Consider the following 14,096-nt stretch of genomic DNA (forward strand, 5'->3'; position numbering starts at 1 on the left):
AGAAATATGTGAACTGGCTTCATAGAGAGCTGATCACATTCTCCTGCTATGTGAATTGGATGCAGAGAAACCCGCATCCAATTGTCATAGGTGTGAACCCAGTCTTAAAGATATTTCAGTGTAGAAATCACTTTTTCACACAGTTTAAAAGCAGATTATCTTTAAACAATATACTGCATATTCCAGTACAATTTAGGCAATTATATCATGCTCTAAACATTATTTCCATGTGCAATAATCCTGGTCCTAACAAGAGTAAGGGTTTGGGTGCTATTTGTTTTCAGGGAGCTATAGTAAATTTATTTTTGAGAGTATTTTTGCACCAGCGCCATAGTGAATACTTACCAGGATTAGTGCTAATTAGCGGTAATTAGCACGCAGAGCTATAGTAAATGACCCCATAGTGGCCAAAGAGCCTCTCACACTGATGCTCTATTAGGTGTCCTCAGGGCAGCAGTCTGATCTCAGGAGACCAGGCAAGAAGTCTTGCCACACTCAGGGGCTCCTCTCTCAAGTCTGTGCTTGTCTCTAGTGCCTTCCGGGGTCCTCTGGCTCAGAAAACCAGTAGTCTTTATAGTCCTTTTCCCTTCCTAGGCTCTCTGCAGCTATATCTCTTCTCTGCATGCACAGCACAGTCCCTCCAGCCTTTCCCCACTCTGTCTATGGCAGCCTTGCTTCTCAAGTCAAGCATTATCGATTTCTCCTGTCTCCCCCTGAGCTCCCTGTGGGTCTAGTAAGCAGGGCTAAAGTTCACCCTTGCTTTGTGGCCAATTGAAGCCTTCTTTTCTTTCAACACGCAATTTCCCTGCTACACTGTCCATTCCAGCAACAGGAGACACAGAGGTAAACTACAGTTGAGCCAAGAATGTATGGGCTGTGTGGTTTCTGCCCCTTAAAGGGACCATGGGCCATGGCACAGTCAAATATGCCATCAATTGTGCATAATAGAAGGAACTAATGTAACAGGTTCTGTATAGTGTACAATGAAAACACAGGGCCATGGCATACAGTAATGAATTTTCAAGGGTTTTCAGGTTTATCTGATTGCTATCACTGTTTTTAATTAATATATTTTTATTGAAATTTTCATCATAGAAATTTATAAAAAAAAGATCCAGAGGAAGAAAAGAGATACAATTAACACAGGAATATACAGTAAAGCTCATAGGTGCCTTAAATATGTTTAGTGATATACCTATGGATCTTAAAGTGGAGCTCCATCCAAAAGGAAAAGTTCCACTTTAAGCCCTAGATTTCACACGTACCCATGACCACTTATACCCAGACCACCTAGACAATCTAAGCGGAAGTTTTCCTCTCCCCCCCCCCACCCGCCAGGGAGAGGGAGAGAACCGCATCGCTGGACCGTGGGACAACTGAGCGTGTGTTTATTAAAAGTCAGCATCTATACTTTTTGTATTAAAAAACACAAAAAACTACTGGAACACCACTTTAACATAGATTACCATGAATTTTTTTTTTTATAAAATTACAATTGTACCTTAAGAGATTAAGCATTGAAAACCATAAGTAAATGTAGAAAAAGGCAAAGAAAAGACAGAGAAAATAAATAAAAAAATAAAAAAGGGGAGGAGGGAGATAACGACGGCATGGGCCTGTCGACAAGATGCTATCACTGTTTTAACCGCTTTTCAATATTTATTCAACTAAAATGTGTATACCACAAACAGATGAGTAAAATATACAATTTTTTTGTTGCCATATTTTGGGCACAAATTTGCTCTGTATTTTGATAAAATTTTACTATTTCAACAAAACACAATAGAATTATTAGGGGAAGGCAACATTTAAGTGCTTTTTGTGATTTTAAAAGTACAGTACAGTTGGATATAAATAGATTATAGAAGCTCCTTGTTCTTTTGCAAAAAGTACCCATTAGCTGGGAGCATGACAATAGATAGTAAGGAACACTAATGCCGTGTACAAACGATCTGGCTTTTACCATGCCAAATCACATCACAATTCCGACGGAATTCCATCGGAGAAAAATAGAACATATTATATATCTAAACTCTGATGAAATTCATCGGAATTTCCGCTGAAAAAATTCAGATGGGGCTTCACACGATCGGAATATCCGATGGAAAAAGTCCGTCGGATGTTTTCCATCAGAAATATCGATCGTGTGTACGCGGCATTAGGCTCCACATACACTAGTGTTTTTTTAAGCTAAAAAAAAAACGCTGAAAAGAAATCACTGGATAAAAAACACTTTGTATTAGTGTTTCAGCAACATTTTAGGAGTGTTTAAGAGTGTTAGCATTTTATTGGCATTTTTGCAGCAAAAGTAAAAAAAAAGTTAAAAAAATTTAATTAGTAGTGTTTAGAAGCTGGAAAAAAGGCTCCAGGAAACTCTACAAAAACTATTTTTGCTCCTAGACGCGGAAGCTCACACAATTCTAATAGCCTAAAGTAGTGTGCATGGACACATAGCATAACACCAATAAGCTTCTAGGAGCAGAAAATGCTTATAACAGTTTTTAGCTTAACAAAAAATGCTATTGTGCATGGAGCCTCATACAACAAAAATACAATGTCAATAAAAATAGTTACACTGCAAGGAAACATACATCATTTTGATGTTCAATATGAAGACTTAGGCCGCGTACACACGATCGGTCCATCCGATGAGAACGGTCCGAAGGACCGTTCTCATCGGTTTACTGATGAAGCTGACTGATGGTCTGATGTGCCTACACACCATCAGTTAAAAAACCGATCGTGTCAGAACGCAGTGACGTAAAACACGACGTGCTGAAAAAAACGAAGTTCAATGCTTCCAAACATGCGTCGACTTCATCCTGAGCATGCGCGGGTTTTTAACCAATGCTTTTGCATAATAACCATCGGTTATCAGTCCATCGGTTAAATTTTAAAGCAAGTTCTAAATTTTTTGACCGAAGGTTAACTGACCGATGGGGCCCACACACGATCGGTTTGGACCGATGAAAAGGTCCTTCAGTCCGTTTTCATCGGTTTTGACCGATCGTGTGTACGCGGCCATACAGTATAACACAATCCTCATTTATATAAAAGAACACTTAAAAACACAAGTATCAATTTGGACCTCATTTACAATTATATAAATTGTAACATGATGGCAGCATACTGTATATTAAACTGGAACTAAGTTCCAAAAAATTGACGTGTTTTCTAAAAGTACGCAAAAATATTCTTGTACACTGTATTTTTTTTATTCCGTTTTACTTTCTGCCTTGATTCCTTTTTTCAAAAAAAAAAAACACAAAAAAAAAAGAAAACAAAACCACAAACACTTTGCAAAACAGTTTAGAGAAAGTTCCTATAACAGGATGGGATGTGGAATTTTGAATGTTGCAGAATAGATATGTATAACAAATATATGTTTCAGCCTGGTCAAACCCCAAACAAATGGAATATACAAGCACAATTGATTAAGTAAAAAAGGTTTATTACAAAGACATAGAAAAAAATATATATAGAAATTTGGACATATGTTTAAAATGTTCAGACAAAAAGTAGAAAAAGTACTAGTAGTGCAGAAAAACTGCACATAGTCTTCTTCAGACCCCACGTAGAAAAGTTCTACTAGTTTCGCCGTTACGGCTTCATCGGGAACCCGTGGAGGGTGAGAGTCTATAATAATCAAATAACATATTTACAATAGAATTAGGGACAGGAAAAAATATACAATGACAACATCACATACAACTGTTGCAAAAATAGAGTGATCATTAGTAGATATACAAACAGAGTATATATTGCGTACAAATAGATTAAGGTAGTCATATTGGGCTACAATGTATCAAACATTAAAAATCATATGATGAATGTGGACCGGGATGCCACCCCTACCTGATAAGAATGAGATGAGGTCACAGAAGACAGCAAACGCGATAAACCCATTAACTGGATGCAGTTTTTATTTTTTTTTTTTCCTTTTCTTTCTTTGCCTTTTTTTTTTTTTTTTCTTTCCTCTTCTTCTTTCTTTGCCCTTTTTCTTCTTTTTTTTTTTTTTTTTTCTCTTTTTCTCCTTTTTTCTTCCATTAGGTAGGTCCTGGAAAAGGGACTGGTTAATCTGCATGGAAGCAGATTGGTGGGGTGGTTCGGGGAGGTATAAGAAATGCCTACATGGACCTATCCCTCCATTAGTTGTTATATGTTATATGTTATGTAATAGAATATTTGCTTATATTGTAGTAGGATGCATTTTGGGTCTATTGGGAGAGAGGAGAAAAGGAGATATGTGGCAAGAGACACAGGAAAAGAGGAAAAAAAAAAAAAAAAAAAAACTTTTTTTTTTATAATGGCTACTTCAATAAAAATTATGACTTATAATGTAAGGGGGTTGTGTTCCCCTCAAAAAAGGGGGCGTCTGTGGCAGGAATTGCGGCACCAGGCAGTGGATGTCGCCTTCCTGCAGGAGACACATTTTATGGCAGGATCAGTACCTAAGTTACCTCTATTTCCTTGCAATCAATGGTTCCATGCAGTGTCCCCTATTGCAAGGGCAAAGGGAGTAACAATAGCTTTTGGAAGAGCCTGCCCACTGGTGCCCATATCTATTCAGACGGACCCAGAGGGACGGTTTCTTTTCATTAAAGGAATGTTGCAAGGGCAATGTTATACGTTCGCCTCTATTTACGCACCTAACTCTGGTACAGCCAGCTTCTTAATCAAAGCCTTAAGGCTATTGGAAAAATTTCAATATCACCCTTACCCCCCAATTAGATTCATCCACAGGTAAATCCGCATTATCCTTTAGAGCTCTCAAACATATCAAAAAACTCCTACGGTCTCTACACTTAATAGACAGCTGGAGAGTGCTAAATAAAGAGAAGAGAGACTTTAGCTATTACTCAAAGACTCATAAAGTATACTCCCGATTGGATCTGATTCTGGTAGACCAATTTTATCTAGACTGCGTGGGATCTAGCAAAATAGAATCGATAACAATTTCTGACCACGCTCCAGTGGTGATAGTGTTCTACTTGGTGCCAGGTGCCCGCCAGGAGAGGACATGGCGTCTAAATGAACTTTTGCTGGACGACAGAAAAATAGCGGAGGACATAAAACACAAATTGGTAGAATACTTTGAGAATAACACAGACGGGGAAATATCTGACCAAATAGTCTGGGAGGCACATAAAGCCGTCATTAGAGGAGAGCTAATAGCACATGGTATTAGAGCTAAAAGGGAGAAGAGGAAGGAAATGGAGGAGTTATTGGGGAAAATACAGGATAGAGAGATCAAGCATAAAATTTATTTAGACCCAGAAGAAGCTAGGCAACTAGATATACTAAGGATAGAACTTTCGGAATGCCTGGATAGAAGAAACAAAGAGAAATATAGATTCCTTGCGCATCAATTTTATGAACAAGGAAATAAATGTAGTAGACTATTAGCGAATCAAATAAAAAAACAACAAGAAACCACTCATGTACATAAAATAACAGCAAATGGCAAGGAAATAGAGGATACTAAAACAATAGCAGCAGAATTCCATCGCTTTTATACGGAATTATATAATATACAAACAACCCCATTAAGAGGGGAAGGTAGGAGGGAGAAGGAGGAGATAGAGAAATATATTAAAGACTCTAAATTACCAACCCTGCCCTCAAAGATTATAAAAAAATTAGAAGGACCGATAACCACGGAGGAAATAAACAAGGTAATAAAAAATCTACCAAATGGGAAAAGTCCAGGACCAGATGGTTTAACCAACGCATATTATAAGAAGTATAGTAAGATCCTGGTAACGCCCTTATGTAATTATTTCAATAAAATAACAGATAGTAACCCTCTGCTTCCAGAAGCCCTAGTGGCACATGTGACGGTAATACCAAAAGCAGGGAAAGACCCACAATTCTGTGCAAACTACAGACCCATCTCCCTCTTGAACTCAGATATCAAGCTACTAGCAAAAATACTAGCTATAAGACTAGAAGATCATATGACGCAATTAGTCCATATCGACCAGACGGGCTTCATGAAGGGCCGAGAAACTAAAGATAATACCATCAGGGCCCATCATGTACTCCACTGGATACAGAATCGGCCAGAGAAGAAACCAACAGTAGTACTATCAATGGACGCCGAAAAGGCATTTGATAGAGTAAACTGGAGGTTCATGACAGAAGTATTAAAAGGAATAGGTCTCGGGGAGCGGATGATGGGATGGATATTAGCACTATATGCTAATCCTAGAGCGAGGGTCAAGATAAACGGGACCCTTTCGGAAAATTTTGATATACGGAATGGCACCAGGCAGGGGTGTCCCCTCTCCCCATTATTATTTGCAATAGTGCTAGAACCCTTCCTGTGTAAAGTAAGGGAAAATAAGCGAATAGCTGGGGTCGACATTGGTGCAGAAACACACAAGGTCTCTGCATATGCAGATGACCTACTGTTTTATCTTTCTAAACCTCACGAGTCCATACCTGTACTGATGATGGAGGTACAGAAATATGGAGAACTGTCTAACTTTAAAATAAATTTCAATAAATCTATGGTACTATCAAGCAATGTACCGGTTGTAATGGCCACATCCCTGAAGAAAAACCTCCCGTTCATCTGGGAAGAAGAATCATTACACTATTTAGGAATACATATTACAGCGAATACAAAACTCTTGTATGAGCGTAATTATGGAACACTAATAGTAGAGATAATAAAAGACCTCCAGAGATGGAAAGGCCACCCCCTGACTTGGTTCGGGAGGGTCAACGTAATAAAAATGAATATCATACCCAGAATAATTTATCTTCTATATACAGTACCAATGTCGATCCCACAAGTTTTCTTTAAACAAATACGTAAAGCATTTATATCTTTCATATGGAAAGACGGAAAATCTAGAATAGCTCATGATATGCTACGTAAAAATAAACAGGAAGGGGGAATTGGACTACCAGATATAGTTATGTACTACAAAGCAATGTCGCTGGTACGTATACTCAATTGGTGCCATGATTCCTCAAATAAAAGATGGGTTCAAGCCGAAAAAATTATGGCAGGAAGAGATTTAAAGGGAGCACCATGGATACCGAATAAAGAGAGGGGGCTCTCTAAATGGACATCTCCGTTGACCCGGAATACACTAGCAATATGGGACAGATTAAATAAAGATGGGAAATATGCACCACCCACATCCCCAATAGCTCCATTAGAAGGATACCCATGGTTCCCACCAGGGGAAGAAAATGGGGCAATGGGCATATGGGGATCTAATGGGAATACTATGTGCTCAAGATACGCACCGCAAGGAACTTTATTGCCTCTAGCAGAATTAATATCATCCCAGGGGAATATGAGAATGGCTAAATGGAGATACTATCAAATGACAAACTTTTTTAATAAATTAAAACCAAAAGTAAGGACAGCATGATCGCTTACAACATTTGAGAATATGTGCGTGAAAATATCGAAGCCTAATCATTTATTATCACAAATGTATAAATTGGTTCTGAGCGAACAAAAAAACACGATTCCTTATTTTATTAGGGAATGGGAAAAAGAGCTAAATTACACATTTACATCAGTACAAATTAAAAAATTTATAGAATCAACATACAGAACATCTATAAGCTCTAAAATCCAAGAAATGTCATACAAATTCATGGTCAGATGGTACCAGACGCCAGCTCGATTAGCCCAAATATACCCCACAGCAGACGGAAACTGCTGGAGGGGATGCAAAGAAAAGGGAACATTCCTCCATATTTGGTGGACTTGTAGAAAGATCAGACCATTCTGGGAAGAAATAGCTACATGGGTAAAAAAGATGACCAATCAACCTATGGAACTATCACCTATACACTTTCTATTTCACGGGACACCGGGATCTATGATTAGTTATAAGAAAAGTGTGATACCACACTTATTAAATGCTGCTAAAATGTTAATACCCAGGCATTGGAAACAGAATACACGCCCCTCCCTTATGGAATGGAAAAAAGAAGTTAACTCAATAATGGAGGCAGAGAGATGGGTGTATAAGAGCAGAGATAAACAGAATGAATTTAACAACGTATGGGCAGACTGGGAACACCACTCCCCACAGATATAAGGGGAGTAATGAATGGAGTCTATCCCCCGTCTCCTCCTTTAGTTTTTTTTTTTTTTGTTCTTGAGCCACATATACTCACTCCTCTCTCTAAAATATACATGACGATTAATGGGAAAGATAAACTACAATATTAGATGACTGAATTTTCCACCATTTTATTTTATTTATTCATTTTTCTTTTTTTTCTTTTTTTTTAATGTTGTTTGCTTTACCCTACTCACCTACCCGTCCTTACTGTCCCTACCCATGGGGGGGAGATGGGAGGAAATAGAAAGTGAAGGGGGAAAAACAATGAGGCTTTCCCTCCTTTTTTTTTTTTTTTTTTTTTTTTTTTTTAGGTGGAGGTAAATCATCCACAAAGGGAAATATATAAAGAACACTTCAAACACTAGAGACACAGGTTAATATACACATAATAAACACAGATATATAGATAGCACAAATAAAATAAACCCGTATGGGTCTTTAAAGTAATATATATACAGGAAGGTACGTAGACATGTATGGGGGTGCGTGGATATACATACCAGTACACAAACCCCCCCCCCCCTTTTTTTTTTCTTCACTAGGAAATAGGAAACACTATTATGATAAAACACGATATAAACACGAAAAACACGATAGGGACACAAGAATAGAAGAGAAGAAAGGAGGGAATACCCAAATAGGGAACAGTTTCTATGGAGGAAGGGAGAGGAGGAGGAAGGTATATTAAGTGATTTACTCCATTTCCCCCCCCTTTTTTTTTTTCTTTCTTTTATTTATTTATTTATTTATTTATTTCCTTCCCTTTCTTGTTTTTGTCGTGTTTTTTTTTCTTTAATTTTATGTATTTGTCGTGTTTGCATTTATAAATGTAATGTTCATTGTCTTTGATGGAAGTTGGTTTTTGATGGAAGTTGGTTTTATATGTAAGTGATGTTAAGCAATATACAGAAAATGAAAAAAATAAATAATTATATAAAAAAAAAAACTGGATGCAGACGCCCCCTATTGGTGGAAGGTAACCCTGAATCACAGAGATATACCTGAGAGATAATGCAAATTCATGAATGAACCTATTCAGAGGAAATGAAGGGAAGATAGAAAATATCCAGAAACACAATATAGAATAATATAGGAGATTTAACAGTTAAAAAGCATAGCAGCAAATTGCATCGCAAATTGCTGCATAGAAAAGTGTCACATATAAATAGATAATAGCAAAAAACTTACTGCTATAGTATACTGAATATTTCAAAGGAAAAATAGCCAAATCAATGTCAAGGAGAGGATGTTTAAAGTGATACGTGGTTCCAAGAGGGTAAGCTGAATGGTCATTCAAAACTGCAAAGACCTCTACTGTGAAGCAGAGATTAGCCTAAAAGTAAATTAAATCAGTTAATTCATAACAGTTTAGAGTATAATAAGAAAAGAGATTATTTGAAAAAAGAAAATAAGATAGAAAAAAGAAAAAAGAAATAATAAAGTTAAACCGGGAATACCTAGTCAGTGTATCCTCCTTAATTGCTTGAAGGCACAAAGGACCTCAGCGCTGAGTATATTCAGAACTCACAAGTGTGAAAACACCAGATGAGTCTGCAAGGTCAAAGATGGAAATTAGCAATACAAAAAATGAAAAAAATTAATTGAAAGAAATAAACAAAATTTTTATAGAAAAAAAAGGAGATAAAAATATTTGCTTCATGCAACAAGAAAGAAAAGAAACAAGGAGTGAATGACCAGCAGCATACCTAGTGAAACTGGGAGACCACGGAGATATTTTTCATTGCTATCTTCATCAACACAGCAACACAGCAAGCTCACACTGAAGCTGGTAACTGTGTGAGCTGCATATGTAGTATCCTCAATCAGGCTGAAGCAGCACCACCTGAGTGTGGGCTGTCAGCCTGATGTGGGTGGGCGGAGGAAGGCGGCTGATGTCACTAGGGGATTCCCCGGTGATAACGCCCAACCTGGCCACACAGGAGAATCCTGTGACGCTTAAGGGGGCGGCATCAAACGGGGACCAGCAGCGGGCATAATATAGTCGTAGGTACTGACTGTAGGGTATACTATTGATAAGGGACTTAGGGTGTGAACTAGTGGCGTGCAGTAAACTATTGCCGGCCGTGGGCTTCCTATATAGCGTGGAACAGAGAAACCCACCCTCATCTATATACAATTCCACGTCCAGGAAGGTGATGTGTTCCTGGCTAAAATTGTGTGTGAATTTTAAATTGTAATGATTGATTTGAAGACCATCCAAGAAAGACACCAACTCCTCTTTAGACCCCACCCACACCATGAAAACATCGTCGATATAGCGGTGCCATGTAAGCACGCTATCTGACGAGTTACAGTTATGTTCCTCACTGAACAGGTCGCGCTCCCACCCCCCCAGGTACAAGTTAGCATAGGAGGGGGCACAGCCCGCCCCCATAGCCACACCTTGCACCTGGAGGTAGTGGGAGCGCTTGAAAAGAAAAATATTGTTAGTGAGTATAAACTCGAACATCTCGATTATGAAATTGTTGTACTTGGACGTGTTCTTATCACGTTCATTCAAAAAACTCCTCACCACTTGAGTGCCAAAGGCATGGGGAATAGAATTGTAAAGTGCCTCAATATCAATGGCTACTAGCCATGCATTTGGGGGAATGTTAAGTCCATCGACAATTTTGAGGAGCTCTATCGTGTCTTTGACATGAGAAAACAGACTTTGCACGTGTGGGTACAGATATTCGTCAATTATGCGGCTTATATTCTCAGTCAGGGAGCCACAGCCCGATACAATCGGACGGCCTGGAGGTGGTAAGGTACCCTTATGAATTTTAGGTAAGGCGTAAAATGTGGGGGTTGAATATTTAAGAATTGAAGTGTGTTATCATCAATGACTCCTGCACGATGGGCCCGATTCAGGATTGAGCGATATTTGGCAATACTTTGTGATATCATAGAGGCTGGTACAGGTCTATACCATTCTCTATTGCTGAGGATCCTATGGCACATTTCCTCATATCCTGCCCCATCCATAACAACGATGTTGCCCCCTTTGTCAGAGGGTTTGATGACCAAGTCATCATTGTTACGGATGGAATTGAGGGCTGTTCTGAGTTTAGGGCTTAGGTTGGGTGCAGTGCCTATTTTCCAGTTGGTAGCCTCTATGGCCTTAGTAACCTGCAGGACAAACGCCCAAATGTTGGGGTTTCCCTGCAGGACAGGAAATGATCTGGACTTTGGTTTGTAAGATTTTGGTGGTACGTAGACAGGTTTGTTATGTCTGGACTGTACCAGACTGCCCGGCTGGATACCAGGGAGCTGGTATGTCCACCCTTCCTCTTCCGGGTTGCTTTCGTCCCATAAGGACATTAAGTCCTGTAGGGCTTGCAACTCTTGGAGAGAGGCGTTGTCTAAGATGGAATTGTCATTACTAGTGATAATTGGTAAAGCATCTGTTTTATCATATAAAACCTTATACATGAGGCGCCGGGCGAAGAGGTGCAAGTCCTTAACAAGTTCGAACTTGTCAGCCTCGCCATCCGGGCAAAACGATAGCCCTAGTTGTAGAACGGTCTCTTGTTCTGGAGTGAGTGGGTACGAGGAGAGGTTAATGATGTTTTTGTTGTCGGTCTCATTCTGGGTTTCTACTTTGTTTTTCATGTCCCGGTCTACATTGTTGTGTGGGCCGGGACCTGCTCTTTTACTGTCTGCTGGATGTTAGATGCAGAGACATTAGACTTTCTCTCTATAGAAAAAATCGGTGCAGGTCTCAGATCTGTTATTGGGTTGGGGGCTGTCTGGTTGTGACCCTGAGGGGTAGGGGTCATGGGAGGTGCAAGGGTTGAGGTTGTCATTACACTTGGAGGAGGCGTTGGGAGCATAAGTGAGGTGTTACTCACTGAGCTGGTATTACTGGTGGATTGCCTAGCCCGTGATCTCTGAGACCGAGAGCGCTTGTCCTGGGAGCGGGAGATCTCTTGTAGACTTCGATCTAAGTCGCTTTTGCGTTTCTTGTTGTCTACAGCATTCCGCCTTTCTATTGGAATATAGGACGTCGAGGATACAGATGATGTATCTGATCCTCTTCTTGGACTAATGGCTTTTGATTTTATTTTATTTTATTTTTATTTATTTATTTGTATCATTCTTTATTATTATCTCCCATACTTTATATATATTTATACTATATCTGCATTTATATTTATACATTTTCTTTCTATTTATATATTTTCTCCTCTTTCTTTCCCTCTCTGATATTCCTTATCTCTCAGATGGGAATTTGTTCGCCGCACACAGCACTCGCGTTATAGCCCTTTATATGGCGTGCAGCACCTCTCACGATTTTGTTACATGACTGCCTATGTGGGCGGTTGGGGGCCCGCGCCAGCGTTATTCTCTATCTCGTTGAATTCATGCGGAGGCATGAATGCTAGCACCGGTCCGCTTACAGGCTCCTGTCACAGGTTTGTGCATGCTGGCCATATTCTATATTATGCCCGCTGCTGGTCCCCGTTTGATGCCGCCCCCTTAAGCGTCACAGGATTCTCCTGTGTGGCCAGGTTGGGCGTTATCACCGGGGAATCCCCTAGTGACGTCAGCCGCCTTCCTCCGCCTACCCACATCAGGCTGACAGCCCACACTCAGGTGGTGCTGCTTCAGCCTGATTGAGGATACTACATATGCAGCTCACACAGTTACCAGCTTCAGTGTGAGCTTGCTGTGTTGCTGTGTTGATGAAGATAGCAATGAAAAATATCTCCGTGGTCTCCCAGTTTCACTAGGTATGCTGCTGGTCATTCACTCCTTGTTTCTTTTCTTTCTTGTTGCATGAAGCAAATATTTCTCCTTTTTTTTCTATAAAAATTTTGTTTATTTCTTTCAATTTATTTTTTTCATTTTTTGTATTTCTAATTTCCATCTTTGACCTTGCAGACTCATCTGGTGTTTTCACACTTGCGAGTTCTGAATATACTCAGCGCTGAGGTCCTTTGTGCCTTCAAGCAATTAAGGAGGATACACTGACTAGGTATTCCCGGTTTAACTTTATTATTTCTTTTTTCTTTTTTCTATCTTATTTTCTTTTTTCAAATAATCTCTTTTCTTATTATACTCTAAACTGTTATGAATTAACTGATTTAATTTACTTTTAGGCTAATCTCTGCTTCACAGTAGAGGTCTTTGCAGTTTTGAATGACCATTCAGCTTACCCTCTTGGAACCACGTATCACTTTAAACATCCTCTCCTTGACATTGATTTGGCTATTTTTCCTTTGAAATATTCAGTAGACTATAGCAGTAAGTTTTTTACTATTATCTATTTATATGTGACACTTTTCTATGCAGCAATTTGCGATGCAATTTGCTGCTATGCTTTTTAACTGTTAAAGCTCCTATATTATTCTATATTGTGTTTCTGGATATTTTCTATCTTCCCTTCATTTCCTCTGAATAGGTTCATTCATGAATTTGCATTATCTCTCAGGTATATCTCTGTGATTCAGGGTTACCTTCCACCAATAGGGGGCGTCTGCATCCAGTTAATGGGTTTATCGCGTTTGCTGTCTTCTGTGACCTCATCTCATTCTTATCAGGTAGGGGCGGCATCCTGGTCCACATTCATCATATGATTTTTAATGTTTGATACATTGTAGCCCAATATGACTACCTTAATCTATTTGTACGCAATATATACTCTGTTTGTATATCTACTAATGATCACTCTATTTTTGCAACAGTTGTATGTGATGTTGTCATTGTATATTTTTTCCTGTCCCTAATTCTATTGTAAATATGTTATTTGATTATTATAGACTCTCACCCTCCACGGGTTCCCGATGAAGCCGTAACGGCGAAACTAGTAGAACCTTTCTACGTGTGGTCTGAAGAAGACTATGTGCAGTTTTTCTGCACTACTAGTACTTTTTATACTTTTTGTCTGAACATTTTAAACATATGTCCAAATTTCTATATATATTTTTTTCTATGTCTTTGTAATAAACCTTTTTTACTTAATCAATTGTGCTTGTATATTCCATTTGTTTG

The 14,096-nt window shown here is 39.0% G+C and overlaps 1 protein-coding gene across 5 annotated transcripts in view; it reads right to left on the reverse strand.

Annotated features, from left to right (window-relative positions):
• LOC120912727 (phospholipid-transporting ATPase IK-like) overlaps nucleotides 1-14,096 on the reverse strand; it is a 273,043-nt gene that overhangs the window by 53,975 nt on the left and 204,972 nt on the right. The window lies entirely within an intron of this gene.

The sequence above is a fragment of the Rana temporaria genome, chromosome 1 (genome assembly GCF_905171775.1).
Source record: "Rana temporaria chromosome 1, aRanTem1.1, whole genome shotgun sequence".
Taxonomy (NCBI): Eukaryota; Metazoa; Chordata; class Amphibia; order Anura; family Ranidae; genus Rana; species Rana temporaria.